The 10,713-nt window shown below is 41.0% G+C and overlaps 1 long non-coding RNA gene across 1 annotated transcript; it reads left to right on the top strand.

Annotated features, from left to right (window-relative positions):
* The first annotated feature begins 640 nt into the window (after positions 1-640).
* LOC110496249 lies at positions 641-9,051 on the top strand. The gene is made up of 3 exons (XR_002469532.2): positions 641-1,105; positions 1,770-1,901; positions 7,636-9,051. It is a non-coding gene; the product is annotated as an uncharacterized LOC110496249 (long non-coding RNA).
* The last annotated feature ends 1,662 nt before the right edge of the window (positions 9,052-10,713 follow it).

Below are 10,713 nucleotides of genomic sequence, written 5' to 3'. Positions count from 1 at the left end.
AATACAGTAAAGCAACTGCAGACAACAGTTTCATGTTTTCAAAATGTTGTACTTCTGCAAAAATGTGTTGCAAACTTTCCACTGGTGTATAAACATAATTTTGTCCATAAAACATGCTATAAAATGAAAGCCTCTCTTTGGGCTATGAACACCATCTCATGATGCAAAATGGTACAGAGATACTGTACTTTACCTTCACTCGACAGGTCACTGAATTCCCATGAACACATTTTAGCACATGTTCCCATTGCAGTAAAGCTCAAACATTTTATTACTGGCAATATGGCACAATGAAACGGTAGAGTGACTATGTTGCAGACCTGAAGTTCACATACTGTGTTTTATGTAAATTGTTACTGACACGTTGGTACCCTTCATTCTGATGATTTGGATATCTGATCAGATCATCCTTCTTGCCTAAAATAACCCCAAAATCAACAGCGGCTCGTACAGAGAAACATTTGTTTTAACATCGAAAATAATTTTTCACATTTCCACAAAGGCCAACAATCTGAGTCAATTTTATGTATCATGGAGTTTTAGACACTTTTGTGAACAGGCCATTGTCATCGGGAAATATGGCTTTTATTTACCCGTTGACCTTTCTGCATTACGCTGAGGTCATGGCAGAGCAATGCAATGACAGCAACTGATGAGATATGTAGCTCACCAATGATTTCACTCCATGACAGTCCAGTTTATGTGCAACAGGGAAACTTCCTTTTCATCCTCGCTCTCAGTTCCTCGTGTACTTGTCCCAACTCTGGCAGGTGTTGCCTTTCACACTTTCTCTATTCCAGAAAGTTAGCAAATTTGGCTGCGTGGTAGTGAAAATATAGAAAATTGGATTGAGGGATGGTTGGTTTGCACATATCAGGAAATATGATTCGATGAGGTGATAGAAGGCTGTCTTGTATCCGGAACGCAAAGTTATGGAATCAATAAAGGGCTGGACGTCATGGTTTCAGATGGTGACATAGCTCTTTGTAGCCTACCAGCCAAATCCCTCCTCCCTTCCTCCCACCCAACGGTTTCCACAGAGCTGGTGACACGCGCTGTCTGAAGCTCGGAAAAAAACGACTGACCGGTGGAACGCAAAATGAACGTAATGACTTTGTCCAATATTCTGTTCCCTCGCCTTTGTCTTTTGTTTTCATTTTCTCCTTCCTTGTGTCTCCGCCTCTGCTCTTTTCAACGCTTAAAACCGTTTTGTTTATTACCGTGACTCTAGCACTCTTTCATTTAGTCTCTTTCTCCATGTGCAGACTCCCTTTTGCAGTCTCGTGTGCCCTCCACCCTCTCTCTTCGTTGTCTCTCTCCCACTACTCTCTCTCTCTCAATAATTCAAAGTGACTTTATGGCTATGACAGCAATATTCCATCTTTGCCAAAACACTTAAAGGTCATAAATCAAGTCCAACGCGCATACACTCAGTTCCAATAAGAGCTCGCTCAGCTTTCAATCTTTTTCTTTCTTTATTTCCCTGCCTGTCTGGTGTTCTCACCCTCTCCCCATCACTTAAGGACTCTAATTGAATTTTCCTTGACCATTTTGTTTACGTTTCTCTGCAAATCTTCATGTTTTTTTTTTAAAGTCCTCCCTGCCTCTCCATCATCATATTTTTAAATAAGAAGGCTGAATATTCTGAGGGGGCATCTCCCCTGAAGTTTGGCTTGAATTGTCCAAACTGACATTTATGGGAAGCCTCCCTCCTCTGACATGCCTCTCCCTTCCTCTCTGTGTCCCCTGCTCGCTCTTTTCCACTGCAGGGAAAGATATAACCCATGAAGCGCTAGAGCCAAGATGGACACATGCCTACTGCCATAGTCCCCATGCAGAGCCATTGAAATGGTCCCTGGACCTAGCAGCCTCTGCCTAATTTCCCAGCTCTCCAGACTCAGGTGGTTATAGGCACTTTCGCACTGTCTCACTTTTAAAGCAGCCCCAGTTGACTCTTATTACTCTGGAGCCAAAATGGTGGCACGTACCGTGTCAATCATTCAGGAAATAGAGAAAGAGGCAAAATTGTCAGGACAAGGACAGTCAGTGAAGATGGCTGGCTCTTGGAGGTCAGATCCATACAGTACAGTATATGCAGCAACAGATAAAGAGGGAACAAAGTAAATCAACGCCACATGATGTTTTGATTTGACTGTTTGGAATATTGCTATAATATCGAACACATTGCATTTTTTTCGTGACATAGTTTCTTGATTGTAAAATTTGATGACCGATAGAGACAGACGAAGAGACAGTACCCATACAGCGGGAGGAAGACTGTATCTCGTATAGACCCGGGAGCTCTGGGTCTGGGACCGTTGGCGCCGGCGAATGACTTTTTTCATCTGAGGTTTGAGAGATGACATGAGGTGGATTAAGTACACAGTAAAAATACATTAACAACAAACACGCCCAATCCATGACGTTTAGCATTATTTTGTGCGCACACACACACACACACAATAAAGCACATTTCCCCACACACACATATACACATTTGACACTTGAATGCATGTATAACTGTAAACCATACCCTTTATTGCAAATGGTGAATTCAGATGCAGTATTCGATCAAAGACTCTTAAGTCTTCTATAAAAGACTTACCTCCTGCATGTACAACCGTTACTGAGTCAAGCCCGTTTGACAACACATTCACCACATCCAGTGCAGACGCACTCATACATAACATCCATCCATGGACACATGTGCCCGAACACACACAGACACACAGATGCCCGCAGACCTGTGGCTTGGAGTTAGGACACACACACAGACACACAGATGCCCGCAGACCTATGGCTTGGAGTTAGGACACACACACAAACGTAGGTGTCAACGCCCGTCTGGGGCATCTGATGCATCTCGGGCCCTCATGTCAAAAGAGCTGATTTGCAGCATATTGGCCAGAGAGTGCACATGAAACCCAATGCAGCCTTACCATTGCAAGAGGAGCTGGTCTGAGCTACCAACTTTATTTCTCCATATAGCTGTGTTGGCCTAACATCTCCCAACACATACCAAGCACTTTAAATAAAAATTTATGGGACGTACATTTAACCGGATTGTTACAAGAGATCGTTGATGGCTTTTAGCCGGGAGCGGGTGACATGATTACAGTGCTAATGGCGGGATTGTGCAGGCTTGTTGCCATTGTACTCCAGTGTAGGAGGCTGGCTCTGACACAAGGTGTTTATGAGGGAAAATGCCCTGAAATGAGCAAGCCAGAGCCTTGTTTCCACCCTTGCTGTGAGCATGTGGAGACATTTAACAGCTACCTTAAATGCTGCTGTCCTTAAATTGCTTATAATTGCCACATGTTCAAATGAGAAATGATAAACAGCATTTCACCGGCATTAGTGGAGAATTATAAGTCCAGCGGGAGAAGGCTTGGCCACCCTTTATGCTCTGCGTGTTCATCAGATCTCAATCTGTTATCGTGTCCGAATATGTTCATTCCCACAAAGTATAGGCTCACACAGAGCAGACATATGCCCAAGGCAGACATATGCCCAGGGCATGTGCTCAACACTTAAAAAACAAAGCAAGCACATATTTCCCTGCATATATAAACAGTGAGAACATGTGCTGTTTCAGTGCTCATAGTACTGGCTCACGCGCGCACCGTGTAAATCACAGTCGCCAGCTCGGACAAGGTGGCATAAATCTAGACTCTCTCTTTCAAGAGATTTGCATGTCCCCCTCACACGTGGGCCCTGCACACACACACGCACATCTACAAGTACTGTGGGGTCTGAAATTATCGGCCTGGTCTCATAGACTAGACGTAAAATAGTAAATGTAAATCCGGGGCACTCAAATTAGTATGCTGTGTTATGTTTGGTATGGTTACATAAGACGTGATTACTTAAGGCAAAACAAATGGTTGGGATGGATGGATGGGTGGGTAAATAACCCTAACCTCTAACCCTAACCCCTAGCCTGGCTATACGTTTTGCAAATATGTTACATATACTATGTTTAGCAAATTCGTGACATTGTACGTTTTGCAAATTCGTAACATATAATATGAACTGTAATTCGTAACATATCATATGAAATGAGCGATGAACATCCACAAGTTAATACATACCGTACCATAACATAATAAATGGAGTGTCTCAGCTTTATGTACAGAATAATACAAAATGCTCTGAGACCAGGGTGAAATTACTGACACCCTTGATATGACTGTATAAAATGAAGAATTGAAATACTGAGCTATATTGTATGCCAAAAAAAAGGTGAAATGATATTAATTTATACTAGTACAATTGCTCAGACAAAGATATTTGTTTAACAAGTAATATAGAATTTTTTCTCAAAGAGATAGTTATCAAAATTATTGACACCCCTAAAGATTTTAATAAATAAAGTAGTCATTAGTTAAGTATTTGGTCCCATATTCATAGCACGCAATTACCACATCAAGCTTGTGACTCTACATACGTGATGGATCAATTTGCAGGTCGTTTTGGTTGTGTATCAGAATATTTTGTGCCCAATAGAAATTAATGGTAAATAATGTATTGTGTCATTTTGGAGTCACTTTTATTGTAAATAAGAATATAATATGTTTCTATATACTTCTACATTTTTGTGGATGCTACCATGATTACAGATAATCCTGAATGAATTGTGAATAACGTTGAGTGCGAAAGTTACAGAGAATCAAAGATCATACCCCCAAGACATGCAAACCTCTCCTGTTATTGAAAATGGTGAGAAACATATTATATTCTTATTTACAATAAAAGTGACTCCAAATACATTATTCAACATTCATTTTTATTGGGCACTAAATAATCTGAAACACAACCAAAACAAACTACAAATGCATCCAACAAGTTTGTAGTCACAAGAATGATGTAGTCATTACATGCTAGGAAAATGGGACCAAATACTAAACTTCTGACTACTTTATTTATAAGAATCTTTAGGGGCGTCAATAATTTTGACCCCTAGATTTTTTTAAAGAAAATAAATGACTTGTTAAACAAAATCTCTTTCACTAAGCAGTGGTATTAATATAAAATAATATAATTTCCAATTATTTTGAGCATACGTTATAGCTCAGTATTGGACATTTTTATTTTATACAGACATTACTGCTCATCTTTATTAAGGGTGCCAATCATTTCAGACCCTACTGTACACACACACTGACATTGCCCATCTCACATACTGTCTATCAGCGCACACAATCTTAGTTGGACCGCCAGTCGTAAATCAGGAAGCCAGTTTTATATAATGGAGAGTTTCCACTGCTTTTAGCCCAAGCCAACCAGACTCAGTCAAATAAAAGAGAAATGAAGCTCAATTGAATAAAATGACTGGAGGGTATACATTTTTAGGGGGGCAACTTAGAGAGGCCTAAACATGCTACATGTTAAAGGAAAAGGGGGATACCTAGCCAGTTGTCCAACTGAATGTATTCAACTGAAATGTGTCTTCCGCAGTTAACCAAACCCTTCTGAATCAGACGTGCGGGGGGGCCGCCTAAATCGAGATTCACGTCTTCGGAGCCAAAAGGCGAATCAATGCTTTGCTCAGGGGCAGAACGACAGATTTGTACCTTTCCAGCAACCTTCCGGTTACTGGCTCAACGCTCTAACCACTAGGTAAGCAAGCTAAATGAGAACCGTGCTTAGTATACCTTACTTAGTCTTTTCTGTCTGCGTTTATAAATCAAATCAAATCAAATGTTATTGGCCACATACACATGGTTAGCAGATGTTAATGCGAATGTAGCGAAATGCTTGTGCTTCTAGTTCTGATCGTGCAGTAATATCTAACAAGTAATCAAAACATTTCACAACTAATTGCAACAACACATAAAATGGTGTGAATACAGAACGACATAACCCCCATACTAAGTGTAATAACAGATTTCCAAACTCGTCGTCGCTCAGAAAGGTTCCAAACTCGTCGGCGCTCAGAAAGGTTGCAAACTCGTCGTCGCTCAGAAAGGTTCCAAACTCGTCGTCGCTCAGAAAGGTTTCAAACTCGTCGTCGCTCAGAAAGGTTGCAAACTCGTCGTCGCTCAGAAAGGTTTCAAACTCGTCGTCGCTCAGAAAGGTTCCAAACTCGTCGTCGCTCAGAAAGGTTTCAAACTCGTCGTCGCTCAGAAAGGTTCCAAACTCGTCGTCGCTCAGAAAGGTTCCAAACACGTCGTCGCTCAGAAAGGTTCCAAACTCGTCGTCGCTCAGAAAGGTGGAGAGAGCGACGCAGGTGGATACACAGCACACAAACATAAACCAATGTCCATTCCCTGACACTTCCTCAACTTCACCTGGAGTGAATGTAAACACAAGCAAACAGATGTACATGCCTGGACAGTGGACACACACACACACACATACTGTATAAACACACACTCATACTCACACACATACTCACACACGTTCAGCCAGCCTGTGGCAGAGTGTTTACAAGTCGAGGCTGTTCCGGGTGGTTGGACTTTATCGCTGTCTTGACATAAAAGCTATTTGTGCTCCAGGCCCATTGTTATTAACATGAGTCTATCTTTCCCTCACCCACATTGCAGCAGCTCTAGTTGGGCCTTTGTTGACATTTAATAGGCATGTATTTGAATGGACATCTTTAGCCCATTTTTGGTCATAGTATGAATGGTTTGCATTAAGGTTTACGTGTGTGTGTGTGTGTGTGTGTGCGTGTGTACGTGTGTAGACATGTGTGTGCGTGTGTAGACATGTGTGGACGTGTGTGTGTGTGTGTGGACGTGTGTGTGGACGTGTTTAACAATACTGTTGGGGACCAGAAGTCCACACAACAATAGTAAACAAACCAACATTTGACCAACTAGGGTACATTTTGTTGGTCCCCACATGGTCAAATGCTATTTCTAGGGGTTTAGGGTGAAGGTTAGAATTAAGGTTAGGAACTAGGATTAGTTTTAGGGTTAGGTTTAGGGTTAAGGTTAGGTTTTTGGGTTAAGGTTAGGGTTAGGGTAAGGGCACGGGTTAGGTTTAGGGGTTAGGGAAAATAGGATTTTGAATGGGACTGAATTGTGTGTCCACACAAGGTTAGTTGTACAAAACTGTGTGTGCATGCGTGTGTGTGAGAGAGAGATAATCTCTTTGCAGGTTTGCATGTGTACATGCCTGTTATGTTCGTGTGTGAATGAGAATATCAAAACAGTTTGAAGAGCACTTTGACATTGTTTCAGCAGCAATAAGACAATAACTGGACACTGTCGTAAAACACAGTGGGAGAGAATGAGAGACGTTCCCGTACACACACACTAGTCTGTCATCAGCAATTGGTTTCAAAACTACTCTTTCTCCCTGTGTGCCAGAAAGAATAATAGTAGAAAAGGGAAAGAAATACAGAAAAAGTACAGAAAAATAACCCCCATTACTGTATTATAAAAATCAGGAGAGTAATATATTTCAAATGACATCATCTGTCAGGACCACAAAATAAGGAAATGATGTCATGGGGACCTTTTAATCATGTTAAGCAAACTTACTAATGAGTTTCCATCCCTGACATTATCATGATCATTTTTACTCTACTCTTGAACCCCATTAGCCTTATGTTTCTCTCTCTCTCTCATTCTCTCTCGCTATTATTCTCTCTCTCTCATTCTCTCTCTCTCTCTCTCTCTCATTAAGATGGCTGTGCTGGCATGACACTGCTTGTGTCACTCCTGCCAAAGTACTGAGGGATGGGGTGTACATTTTCTCTCCCTTCTCTCTGCAGAGAGTTTGTTCTGGAAGTGGTCAGTAACTTAATGTCTGTAACTTTCTATTGAGACTGTGGACTTGTTGATGCATGAACTTAAATGTGGTTTCAAGAATCAATGACCATCACCTCGCCTTGGATCCAAAGGGTTCTCTGTTAGTGATGAATTGCTCACTAGATTGACCTGTTTCAATGTAAAGTATGGGCACCAGAGGGCAGAGGCACGCAGAATGACCTGAAGCATGAAATAGTGTCATAATAAATGTTTACAGACCAATGTCATTAATATTATGTAAATCAATATCTATAGTGATGTTTGCAAACAATAAATGCAAATCCTCTTAAACATCTAAAACCCAGGAATTTAGTGTAGTGTTCTCTGCAGTGGAAGTGCATAAGTAGATAGAAATGGGATTGGCCTAGTAGTCTAGGTGATCACACCTTCAAACTAAGCATATTTCACTTGCAGTTCTTCACATAATATGACACTAAATGTTTGCTGGATCGCTGAACTGTGACTTTTATCACCCACATTATCATCAATCAGTGATTGAATGAAAAGGAACACTGTGTGGACAGACAGGAAGGGAGGATGGAACAGATAGACCCCACCAAGCACCGCCCGACACCAATGTCTTTTGGACGTCTTTCTTTGGTCTCGTCTCTTTTTAAGATTTTTTTCCCCCGAACCGGACATGATTTCAACGTCCACGGACATTGGTCTTTGGTCCAGATCGGCCTATATTTTCCCCAAACATAGACTTCTATGATTGGTTCAGATTTGGATCTATGTTTCACAAGTTTGGACAGAACAGGGCAGTAGAGTACAGTAGAGCACAGCAGAGTACAGAAAATAAAAATAAAATATATTTCAGTAGAGTACTGCACAATAAAGTATAGTGTAATATGCTGTATTGCACCCTCCTTTACTCTAATGTACTCTACTCTACTGAACTAAACTGTTCTGTACTCTATTAAAATAAACTCAACTGTACTCTACTGAATTAAACTCTACTGTCCTGTACCGTACTGTACTCAATAGTACTCTACTGTGTTCTTCTGTACTGAACTGTGCCATACTATACTGTCCTGTTCAAACTTGTGAAACATAGCATAGACGTCTATGATTTGTTAAAATTTGGTCTGGTCCGGATCAACCTAAATGTTGACTATTTTGGCGGCGGGGCTCATTAGCATAATACCCAGCACGTTTTGCAAGTGTTCGTTTTTTTACATTCAATTAACGTAGATAAACAACAACATATTAATCATAGCAGGAAAATGAAAAAATCTGTAACCATTACTGAGAATGTTATTGTAGAACAACCTGAAATAAACTTGATTTCCACATCTGTATTTTCATCCGTATTTTCAAATCCAGTAGTGATAGGGAAACGAAGCTTCCTGAAGCATTGAGGCTTTCCAGACAATTGTGTCAAACAGCTTCATTATCCGTTCACAATGCAAATTAGTGACATCTGCTGGTCAGAAATTTTTATTTTTATTTCACCTTTATTTAACCAGGTAGGCTAGTTGAGAACAAGTTCTCATTTGCAACTGCGACCTGGCCAAGATAAAGCAAAGCAGTTCGACACATACAACAACACAGAGTTAGACATGGAATAAACAAACATACAATCAATAATACAGTAGAAAAATCTATATACAGCATGTGCAAATGAGGTAGGATAAGAGAGGTAAGGCAATAAACAGGCCATGGTGGTGAAGTAATTACAATATAGCAATTAAAACACTGGAATGGTAGAATGTGCAGAAGATGAATGTGCAAGTAGAGATACTGGGGTGCAAAAGAGCAAGATAAATAAATAAATACAGTATGGGGATGAGGTAGATTGGATGGGCTATTTACAGATGAGCTATGTACAGGTGCAGTGATCTGTGAGCTGCTCTGACAGCTGGTGCTTAAAGCTAGGGAGGTAAGAGGCTCCAGCTTTAGTGATTTTTGCAGTTTTGACCTCATACCCTCACGTCTCTGAATGTTCCATAGTTCATACTCTACCTGCTAAGTTAAATCCTAACTTTATAAGTACGGTATTTTTGTATTTAACTAGGCAAGTCAGTTAAGAACAAATTCTTATTTACAATGACTACCTACCCTGGCCAAACCCGGACGACGCTGGGCAATTGTGTGAGACTCCCAATCACGGCCGGTTGTGATACAGCCCGAGATCGAACCCGGGTCTATAGTGACGCCTCTAGCGCTGCGATGCCTTAGACCGCTGCACCACTCAGGATCCCAAGTAGATAGGTATCCAGTAGCGGTCGGGGTTTGAAAGCAGCTTAATCGAAGAAAGCACCGGAACCACAGTGAAATCAGTGGGATCTCGCATTTTGCGACACATGGTTCGAACGTGAACAAATGAAGCTTCGGACATCATTGATGACATATTTCTGCTAAAAGTGATACACGCCCACTGCTTTGAAGTTAGCTGCTTAACGACTTTGACGAACGCCTCGGGGCTCCAGTATTAAACGTCACATCACTAACACCCAGAAAATATGGATTTTGAACATCCTGAAAAGACGTCTTCTAAATGTCTGGAAAATACACATTTTCACCTTTCATTCAGAACCTAAAATGGAAAAGTTGTATTTTAGACATCTTTTTAATGTAATTTTCCTTCATATGGACATCCTCTCGTGTCTGTGACTCCAGGGGTAAATGTAGAAGCTGACTGTAATACCCTACCTGAGGGCCAAACAGCCTTACAATACTCCCTAATCAGCTGAGTGTGTATGTGTGAGAGCGAGAGGATGTTTCCAACTGAATTTAAAATCTAAGACATATTACCTACTGTTAAAAAAAACATGAACTTCTAATCAAGTCATCTTCTAAATCAGTGTAAATTACTATGTTCTGTGCAGCTATACTGAAGTGGGATCTAAAGAGAATCACAGGCTGCATCACATCCGGATGTGATTGGGAGTCCCATAGGGCCGCGCACAATTGGCCCAGCGTCATCCGGGTTTGGCCGCGTCATTGTGAA

The sequence above is a fragment of the Oncorhynchus mykiss genome, chromosome 18 (assembly GCF_013265735.2).
Source record: "Oncorhynchus mykiss isolate Arlee chromosome 18, USDA_OmykA_1.1, whole genome shotgun sequence".
In the NCBI taxonomy this organism is placed as follows: domain Eukaryota; kingdom Metazoa; phylum Chordata; class Actinopteri; order Salmoniformes; family Salmonidae; genus Oncorhynchus; species Oncorhynchus mykiss.
This window is presented reverse-complemented; position numbering and strand designations above follow the sequence as displayed.